Source organism: Macadamia integrifolia, chromosome 11 (assembly GCF_013358625.1).
Source record: "Macadamia integrifolia cultivar HAES 741 chromosome 11, SCU_Mint_v3, whole genome shotgun sequence".
Lineage (NCBI taxonomy): Eukaryota > Viridiplantae > Streptophyta > Magnoliopsida > Proteales > Proteaceae > Macadamia > Macadamia integrifolia.
In genome coordinates, this window is record NC_056567.1 from 12,964,863 (window position 1) to 12,976,091 (window position 11,229).

General features: G+C 35.8%; 1 pseudogene; it reads right to left on the bottom strand.

The window, feature by feature from the left end:
* Positions 1 to 1,626: 1,626 nt before the first annotated feature.
* Positions 1,627 to 6,794, bottom strand: LOC122094290 (annotated as a pseudogene).
* Positions 6,795 to 11,229: the final 4,435 nt, after the last annotated feature.

Genomic DNA, 11,229 nt, shown 5'->3' on the forward strand with positions numbered 1-11,229 from the left:
ATCTGTTATTAAACCTCCTAGCAAGCAATGCAGCTTTACTTGATCTAAGTTCCAAATTATGGGCTATATAATCATCCAAGAGTTCAAGGTTTCCCTTTATATCGTTCATTTCTAAGCAGTTAGGTAAAAAAGAAAAGAACATAGAAGAAGTGTAATACATGACAGAAGTAGGTAACCATTGAGCACTAGAAGGTGAAATTTTCCCTATACCAAGATGTGACTTTCCATCTAGGTGCCATTGTTTTCTAGTCATTTCATCATGGGAAGATCTTAATAAGGACATATAACATCTGTGCTCCTTAATTTGACAAGGAGTTGGATAGTTTCTGTCAAAGTTAAAGGCCATTCAAATGTTTATGTCGTCAAGAATGTATGTGTAAGGTCTAGTTAAGCATGCACTTCTAAAACCTCAATGGGGTAACTCAGTTGGCAAGGACCAAAACTTCTCCAATAATGCAACCTGGCCTTGAATAAGAAAGATATAGTGTATGCTTGGATCCAGCTACAACATGTACTTTCTTCTGAAAGTAGACGACTTAATTTGATTGTGATAGGATTAAAAGTTTAAAACACAGGAAATTAGAATAAGATAAAAGCCAAAGCAGAAGGGAAAAAAAATAGACAGTACCTTGCGCCAGGGCCCCACTCTTGGCAATGCTGATGATGGACCTTCTACTTGATGATAAGAAAATACTTAGCACAGAGACCACCTTCAATTAAGAGAAGAACCAGAAGTAGTAAAAGCTACAAGAGTTCCCCAAAGAAGGGGGGAGTTGTATACTGCTACAACTGCTTATCCCAAAAGCTTGAGCTGCCAAGAGCCACAACAATGTATATCAACATAAAAACACCCCTTACCATGGTTTAAGTTCACAAATCAGCCTATACAAGTTTTGCCCCTATTTTTCTTTAAAAATTGGTTTTTCGACTTTTTACCCTTGATCTATAGCGTTACACCAATCCAGGATCGACCAGGAATCGATATAGATCACCCTATTTGGTATTGATTCCTCAAACCATGCCCCCTACATGCGCAGGCACCTGCACACACGCATGTTTCTACATGTACATCATCTTGTGGGACTGAGGGTACAAGGTGTAGAGGCAAAACCACACCACACAAACCCCTCACTCATACTAGGGATCAAACACCTGACCCCTGGGTCAGATACAATGTTACAACTTACTACCATGAACTGTTTAACCCAAAAGCTTAAGTTGTTAAGTATGGGCATAACAATGTATAGCAACACACGATAACATATGTTTCATCAAAAAAAAAAAAAACCACGGCAACATATGAGGATATAAAGTCAAAGATGTTAAAACACAGAAGGTCAATATTTGTCTATTGTAATACTTTTGGTGTTGAGAATGTAATGCCATCCAGTCTATTATTATTTTAGTTACACTATTCACTTCCTATGATTTTTTTTCCACTTTTTATGGACTAGAAATCCACTGAAGTTACACTGAAAACATTAAATACAAAAATGAACAAAATAGACAGCTTTAACAGTTTGACATTGGTCCTCTAGTATATCAGATGAATATAACACCCCTTAGACTAATAAGCACATCATTGATTTTCATTATTCTCACCAAGTACATCAGGGAAAAATCCTATTGTTTAATAAATCCTTTTTTTTATATAGTAATTCAGTTTTACAGATGCCAAACTTCAGTTCTATGTCTTCCATCAAATGCACCTGGAATTTAAGCTACAATAATGCTCCTAACTTACAAAGACCAAAAGGAGAATTAACTATAAAGTTTGAGAGCTCACTTCATCAAACTTCTCAAAATTTTGAGTATTTAATTCTCCATTCACTGTGTGCTTGTAGGCAGCTTCTATTTGGTACAGCATGTCCCGCTGAATCATCTAAACCATGGGTGTGCCTGAATAATCATTAATAGATTGCATCAGAATACTTTGTTGGCCCAGCTTAAAATACATACTATGAATAAAAAGAAAAAAACTATATACACCTAGAGCATTTAATATCCTAGGAGTAAATTCACAAGTGTAAGATATATGCATAAGGGCAAGCAAGCCCAACCATATCATTGAGAACTCAATACATCATTGAAGAAGGATCCACTGAGGGCCTTCCTGATATACAACTCAACTGAACTAAGCCTTATCCCAATTAAAGGGGTTCGGGTAAGCAAATCCTATTTCGCTATTTAACTAGGGAATTATGCTATGAACAACCAAATATTGGCAATCATGTGAAAGATAATAAGAGTTAGAAAGCAATCTGAATTAGCATGAAAGACTATATTTACATTTCCAATAGATAATATACCTTTATTTCCTCTACTCCTTTGGTTCCCAACCTTGAGTCAACATCACTTCGTAAATGGCATATCAGATCTCTAGCCTCTTCTGATATTTTTGGTTCCTCAAGGAATTTCAAGCATGTTCTCCAGTTTATTATCTGCTACGCAACAGAAACATCAAATCACTACGCAGGATGAAGGAAGCAAAAGGAAGGGAATGACTCCAGTAAAATACCCAATAAGCAACAAATACACCTGACCTTTTTGCACGTCATCCTTGGATCATCTGAACAGAAGGGAGGATAACCTATAAGCATCTCATACATTATTGCCCCCAAAGACCACCTAAAATAGACAGGAAGTGTGAAATACCTTATAACAAAAATATTTAGATAGATGAGGTAAGGAAAAAATTCAATTCGCAAAAAATAACTTCAGAAGTCAGTCCCACCAGTCACATTCCACTCCATATCCTTTCTTCAGCAATACTTCAGGTGCCATATAATCAAGAGTTCCAACAGTAGAATAAGCCTACATATTAATGACGTCCAATTATTAACATAAAAAACAATATGTAGTTCTAGACATCTAACTTATATAACCATGCAAATCCAAAGAATTTCATTTGCTTAAGATGTTTGCATAGGAGTGAATGATATAAAATATGATAAGGATGATATCAATACTCGTCGATTGCGTTTCCATTGCTGTAATTGTTCTTTTGGCATTAGCCAAGGAGCTCTATCAAAATGTCCTTCAGTTTCAATTTTGTCCAATTCCTGAATACTGAAGACTTCATTATCCATCAAAACTATTGAATATTTACAATCCTGGGGCATACACAAGCCAAAATCTGAGAGCTTCAAATGTCCATTTTTGTCCAACAACAAGTTATATGGCTTTATGTCCCTGCAGGCAGGATAAATTTGTATGAGAAATTCTATGTTCCATTGTGGAAAGTTTTATGAATTAAAAATTTCTATATCTACTTCATATTTAAATAATATGAATGGATAAACTGCAAAAGATAGTTCTTCTAAAGTTGCTAAAAATCTACATTTACCAGAAGAAATAAAGTATCTAGCCTAAGGGGCTGCAACAGGCATACAAATAAGGGATCCAAAGGGGGGGGGAGGCAGAAAAACGGGTCAACACTTGCCATTTTCTATGCGGACATCATATTATCATGAAAGCAGTTGTCATTCAGTTAGCATTATTAAAAAAAAAAAAGAAAAAAAAAAGGGTTATTTGATAATTTTATATCAATAGTTGGATGGTTGAGACAAGACATTACAGTGGGGGATATTGAAGTCTTGTGTGGGTGTGTAGAGGATGGAATTTGAAACTGTATTTGCTTTTTCTTTATTTCAGAATACTTCCAATGTGGAGTAGCTATGGGCATTATTTGAAACTTTTCCCTTCATTGTTCTACTGTTTTTTATTGCTATTTCTCCAAAAGAAAATCTTTGCATCAAAGTAACTCAGTTGTTTAGAACTATGGCAACTACAGATAAATCGACTACCTCAAGAAGTTTATATACATTCAGAACTTTCTAGCAAGAATCTAGAAATCTATGATACAGAAAACAGATCTTATGTCACACCAGATTCTATACGTCATCAACATTATACCTGTGAATATAGTTATGCTGGTGAATAGAATGAATGGCTAGAATGCTCTCTCTGCTATGTAAAATCCTGAAACATCTTCAGAAAGAACATCCGCTTTCATTAGAAGGGTCATGATGTCACCACCAGGTAAATACTCCGTGATAAGGTAAAGAAATTCAGAATCTTGGAAAGAATATTCAGAATCTTGGAAAGAATAGAATAGTTTTACACTGGAATGGCTGTCAACCTCAGCGAGTAAGTTCCTCTCAGATCTAACATGCTCAACCTGAAATAAAGAAGAAGAATGAAAAAATTTAATAAAAACAAGATGCACAAACAACAAAACAAGTAGAGCATGTATAATGCTAAAGAATTTCATTAAAAAATGAAAAAGGATATAATGAATGTGTCGATTCACAAATTTGATTTATTATGAAAGTGTAAACAATGCTATGCTACTAAACTATCACAAAATATAACATTCACCTGGCATTAGTTTAGAGATTTTTTTACCTGTCCACAACTATGCATTTCTGATTTCTTCAACTTCTTCATGGCAAAAACTTCTCCAGTGTTTTTAGCACGGCAAAGTCTTACCTGCATTTTAATAAGCAATTCATAGACAATGAAAATATAGGGGGAAAGCAACCTGCCAAAGAGTAATAACCATTATTCTAGTAATTTAAATAATAAATCTCCCCTATAATAAATAGTATGATAAAAGAAAATAAAGTTACCAAAGCTGTTGGATTTTATGTGACAATCATTCAATCATCCACACAGTAGCCATTCAGCTCCTTTTGATACATATTATTCTCCAGGTTTAGCAGTTTAAGATTTAAAATAAAGAAAAAGAATCATGAACTGGCCAGAAGAATGAAGAACTTGACTATGGGAAAATAAACCACAAAAACCGGATTCATCAGGATTTTGGACATGGTGAAAGGGCAGATCGACTAGCTAAATTTCCACTCAATCCTGGTTTTTGAAACCATGATCTAGTATACATTCTCGTCAGAGCATATCCAAACTTACTCATAGGGCTTCTATTTCTATGCACTAAACAGCCAGAAAATTTTGTTTGGAAGCAGGCTGGAAATAGCCTTGATTAAATTGACTTGATTTTAGTTTCATATTTTACAGCTTCCTTGGCCATTTTCTGGTGGATTCCTGGTTAACAGCATCCTCTCTTGTTGAATAACGCATGCTCGTCACAAAATCTAAAATCATAACAAGCATGATTTAAGTATTAAGAAAAAAAAAAGGGATATCCAACCACTGGGTTTCACATTCAACAGGTTAGATAGAGGCCACAGAACTCCCTAGCAATGTCATCCTGCGACTTGTTTGAGTCTAACAATTGAAACACAAATGTAGTAAAGAAAGAAAAAAATTTATTTCTTAATCTTTGACCTAGATCACCTACATTTCAGTTTTGAAGATATTCCACCAATTATGGGCAGACCACTTCTGGTTTTCATTAACCACACAGAAGATCTTGATGGTCCTTGTCTGAAGACCCATCCACACTCAAAGTCTTGACTATCTACTCAAAATTCCATCATACTTGATGCAGATCCTTAGTTCATGATCCTCTTACAACCCTTGGCTTATTCCTATAGAACATAGCACAAGTAAATAGAGAAGTACCAGCGATACCACAGCCACTGATCTGTTAAAAAATACTCACCCTTTGAAAGAAAAGCAAGCCTTAAGCACACCTAATGCCCATTTATAGATGTTTGCACACACTTCAGCTCACATTGAAATCACACTCTTTCCTACATTCTCATCTAGATTCATATTGAGTTAATATTATCCGTCATGTACTTTAAAAGACAGGGAAGTGCTAGGGTAGTTTTCAATTCTACACTAGAAAAGTTATCAGAATAAAAATTTCCAGACAGGTTCTAATAATATCAGATAATATCACATCTAACAGTTCTCCTCCTATCATGTTTCACAAGTACCTCACCGAATGCACCTTTTCCAATTACTGCTAATAGCTCAAAGTCATCGATGCCCACTTTATGTCTTTGCAACCGCATATACTCAGTCTCTCTCCGGTCCAAATTCCTCATCATCACTTGCTGTTCCTCATTTGAAATTTCAGCTTCTTTTGGTCTCCTTTGAAGTGCCCAGCATCTATAATAAAATAGTTTGAAACTATATTACCAACTCTCAAGAAACAGCAAATGCAATATCACTCAACCTCTTTAAGAAATAGTAGGGAACATTTCATGATGACATAGTGCAATTTGTATCACTTCAGAGTATCTCCAAGTCAATGTAACTGAATATGCACTTACAAATTAACTACCATAGGGAGAAAGTCCAACTGAAGACTTCAAGATCTATTTGTGCAATTTTTTATTCCCATCCCCCACCCCACTTTCTTTTCTAAAAGATTATTAATTCCAGGGTATTGTCTAGCTCAAGTTTTTCTGGAAATATGAAATAGAGAAAGAGAATGAGTGTGCATGCGTCTTTAAATGTCAATATGATCAAACAAATACGTAGAACTAACATGGTCATCAGCACCATTATTGTTATGAGCATGATTCTCACAAATTAGAGTGGAAGAGGTCATTCACGTAGAGCAATTTCAGTTTCATAACTCATAATCAAAGAACTGAATATGCATTTGAATTCAATTTATAAATTTCAATGTTCCTTTAGTATATCCGTCAACCTAAACTAACGGAAAGAGGTATTTCAAGAATAGTTAATGAGAACCAAATAGTTGAATTATACCTTTCTTTACGATCTTGAAGGCCTTGAAGATGGTTCTTATACTGATTCTTAATAAACTGCTTAGCTGCAGCAGCTTTCTGACGGGTCCCCGGCGAAGAAACAGAGACCTCAATCCCAACCTCAAAGTCCCCAATTTCATTCCACCATCTTCCATCTCCAATCACGATCCGATGAGGATTAGACCCAGGGAAGAAGAATCGATACTGGAATTGTGTAATTAATAAGAAGAATCGGAATCCGAGAGTCGTGAAGCTTTCCAGGCAATCAAGGAAGTGAAATTTATCATTTTCAATGACAGATCTAATGGCAGAGAAGGTGAGGATAAGAAGAAGCGAAGGAGAAGCAAGGGAGACAAGGAAGACAGCGATGGCCCTCTCTGCTTCTATTAGCCCCGCTTTTTCTCTCTCCCCTCCCTTTCTCCCCTGACATCTCGTACTTCTCCTTCTCTTTCCCTTTTAGACGAAATTTTTTGAGGGATCCTTCATTCGCTGATCAAACGAATTATACAATAATCAACGAATAACAGATTAAGAAAAGAAAAAGAAACAAAATCCAAGAGACTGAATCATCGATACGCAATTTTTATTTTATTTTTTCTAACTATAGGCAGTGATCTCCCCTACAGCCACCGGCGGCGAAATCGATTTCCCTGGTGGCATTGCTGGAAATCTGGCAGACAAGCTCCTAAGACGTAATTCGTCAGGTCCTTCGATCATACCTGAAATCAGCTGAGTGTCTACGACCTCTTCCCATCCGAGAGATGACATTCCGGCATTTTTCTTTGAATTCTGGGAATTCGTGAGCTCTCCATCTCAGCCATGAAGGCGAAGATCTGACGAGCCTCGGCCTGTCTTCGTCTCCGAGTTGTTCATGGTGACCGTTGCCGAAAGCAACAGGAGAGACAAAGCTTGATCGTACCTTTTGCTTCAGCGATGGAGAATGAAAATCACGTTCGTCCATAGAGAGAGAGAGAGAGAGGTGGGCAATTAAATTTTAAAATTTCAGAGGTAGATCTTATGCTAATAAGCTACAAACGTCTAGAAAATTAGATCTTATGCTAATAAGCTACAAACCGCTAGAAAATTAGATCTTATGCTAATATGCTACAAACGGCTAGAAAATTGAAATGGAGAAAACAATACAATACGATTAGTCTTACGCTAATGCGCTCCATCAATACAAACGTCTAGAAATTTTCAACGGAGAAAACCATAGAATACGTTAGTCTTACGCTACATGGATACAAATGGGTAGAAATTTTAAATGGAGAAAACTATACAATACGTTAGTCTTACGCTAATACGCTACATGGATACAAACGGTTAGAAATTTTGAACTGAGAAAACCGCCAAATTTTCAGAGTTAATCTTACGCTATACCGCTATATTGATCCCAAACGGCTGAAATTTTTAAACCAGAAACCGTACAAGTTTATACGTAAATCTTACGCTACATGGATTCCAAGCCGGTTTAGAAAAATTTGAGGGTAGAGAATGATATGGTTTGGTTTTTTTCTGTCCTTCTTATTATATTTTCGACATTAAGACCTTCTTTTTTTTTTTTTTTTTTTAGGTTTTAGACACTAAAAAAAACCTATGATCTTTTTTTTTTTTTTTTTTTAATAACTATAAGCTAGATTGATACTTGATAGTCACATTGATTGAAAACATTCATTTGATCCTTAGTCATATGATAGAAATATTGGTTGTAAGATCGTATGTTTCTAGTGATTTGATGAAACATTATTTAAGAAAAAAAAAAAGAAAACAAAAGATGCTTAGTCACGCCGTCCTACAGCAAATACAGTAACGTGTGAAATTACCATCCCACCTTATGTGAAATAAAATCCCATTGATGTTGATGCATCTTCACAAGCTCTCATTGCCTTGCAAGTTGTGATGGTGCAAGCATTACATGACCAAAATCAACCATCAATCTCTTGCCCATTATTTTACAATCACAATTTCTATGATATAAAATGCTCCAACTTACACCGAAAAAAAAAAAAAACAAAAAGGATGATGGACATGCTAACTGCTCCAAGCACGTGTGTCAGACAAACTTATTTACGGCCTATATGGGGAGGGACAAGGGTAGTGGTCTTTTTTCAGGAAGTGGGGAGAAAAGCTCAATATAGTGCTAGTCTTTTCCCTAAAACAATGCTAAATGGGACAACTACGATCCAAACCTAGTGTTTTTAATAAGGGGGAATGGTTTTTTGTCCCTTTAAATTAATAAAAACTTGATGTTTAAAACTTAAGAAATAAAAGAAAATATTAAGTCAGAAACACATCATACTTTCACCCTCAGATCATCATTTCCTGAGCAAAGCAAGACCTTTAATAGAACTATTACAAATCATTAAATAAAATTAATTTAATTCAGTACAGCCAAATTGACATCAAGTAAAAGTTAAAACACTCACAGCCACACTACATCCTCTCATTTGGTATGAACCAAAGCAATTTCTGAATTCATCCATGCCTTTAATGAGTTGTATCCAATCTTCTAACTAGATTTGAAGCCTTAAACAAGTCCTTTGGCATCTATCTCCATTTCATCTTCCTCCACACCATAATCAAGCCTCACAAAACTAACTTTGCTTTGATACACAATGAATGTGGCTCAACCTAACTTAATAATTTGAGGCATCAGAATTGCTAACAATGATAATTACTAAATAAAACTAAGGCTTCAGTGGAAAAATTAGGATATGAGAGAGAGAGAGAGAGAGAGAGAGAGAGAGAATGTGTGTTGTACATTAATCGGCCCACCCACACTAATCAGAACTATTAAATTGGAATACTACCTATTGGATAATCAAAACCCAGAGACCAAATTATGTAATCATGGCTGTCATATCCTACCAAAAAAAATCACGACTGACATTTTTTTTTTTTTGGGTGAAAACAACTATCGTTTTACAATGGTAGAAAATGTGGGTGATATATAAGCATGAGAATTGGGAATCAAATAACTCAAATATAGTAAATCTCTTCCTACTTCGTGCAACCAAAAGTACACGTATTTTAATGGTTCAAAAGAGTTGTTGGAATTATATATGGACTATATTTCCATAGAGGTAGATTCCACCAAAAATTACATATTTCATTATTTCTTTTCCTTGTCAGGCTAACCCACAACACGTGGGACTCATCCTCACAAGTTTCCTACTCTTTGACATCACCTATTGTGATTTAACAAAAATGAGCCCTAGATAGAGTTTATAAGATGGAGTTTTATGATTTTGCAAGGGGCAATGCAATAATTTTGCACCGTCTTTGTGTCAGTAGGCAAGGTCCGCACAACCTGCAGGAATGCTAGTAGCGTTCCCCCCCCCCATATGTAATATACAGTTCTTGAGAAATGATCATTAAAAACATAATAACAAAAGTATTTGTGAGGTAAAATAGAGGATTAAAACATATTATTTCAATTTAATATCCAATTATTGAACCCATACCTGATTATTAGAATTAAAATGGCTACAACAATGGAATTTTTTCACATCCGTCAGATATTTTGATTAAATAAACAAGCTAAATCCCTTTACAGCCCTATATAGATTAAATATATGATGAGTAAAGAAAATTACCTTGCACATGTCAAGCTCAAACCCGGCCAAACTAATATTCGGTCATTCCCAATGCAAGGGTGCTATCCGATGGGTGCCAATCGAGATTGACCAATTAATAGCCCGACTCAACCCGATGACCCCAACATGTTTAAAGCTCATTTAGAGCATGTTTACTCAACTCGACACGTTTTAAACTGTTTAAAGATAAATGTGTCGTTTGCATGTTTAAGGCCCGTTTAGTTTGATTATTGATAACTCGATTAAAGATCAATTAGCCCCAACCTGGCCAATTGACACCCATATATGGATGATTAGAAGCGTAGTTGAAGAGTAACTCCACTCCGGGAGAGGATCCAGACTCTTTTCATCTGAGCCTTAAATAAAAACCAAGTTGTTAGGTGCAATGTTAAGTTCTTTCTTCTATTTGTTTGAGCCCTATGGGCTGCTATTATAAGTAAAGCAAATCAGAGAGGGAATTGGCCAAACGAAACTTGGTTGCAACCCCTGGTACAAACCAGGGGAATGAAACCTCAGGGGTATGTGTGGAAAATTTTACCCTAGTTGGGTAATTTCAAACATGCCCCTGGGATTCCATTCCCTTGGCTGTTACCACGGGGTTGCAGCTACTTGGCAACAACCCATCGTGCAGCAGCAAAATTTTTTCATATTGTCTAGGCGACATCAACTTACCTTTTGGTCTACATCTGGGTGATATATATAACTTGTAGTTAGTTAAATTCTTTCCTTCGGCATCATCATCTTCTTCTTCTTGTTTTCAATTTATGTTGATGGATTTTTCAAACACAAAGCATATAAACCCATAGGGGGAAAGCATCAACTAGTCCTAAAGCTTGTTTGTTGCATAAATCCCTGGGGCAACTAGCACATCAATAGCCACAGAGACACTAAAACCATCATTAAAAGCTTATTCCATCTCAAAACATAGCCATCCAATCTAAACTCAAAACTTTTTTGCTGAGTTGATTTTTAAGGCATTGTAATTG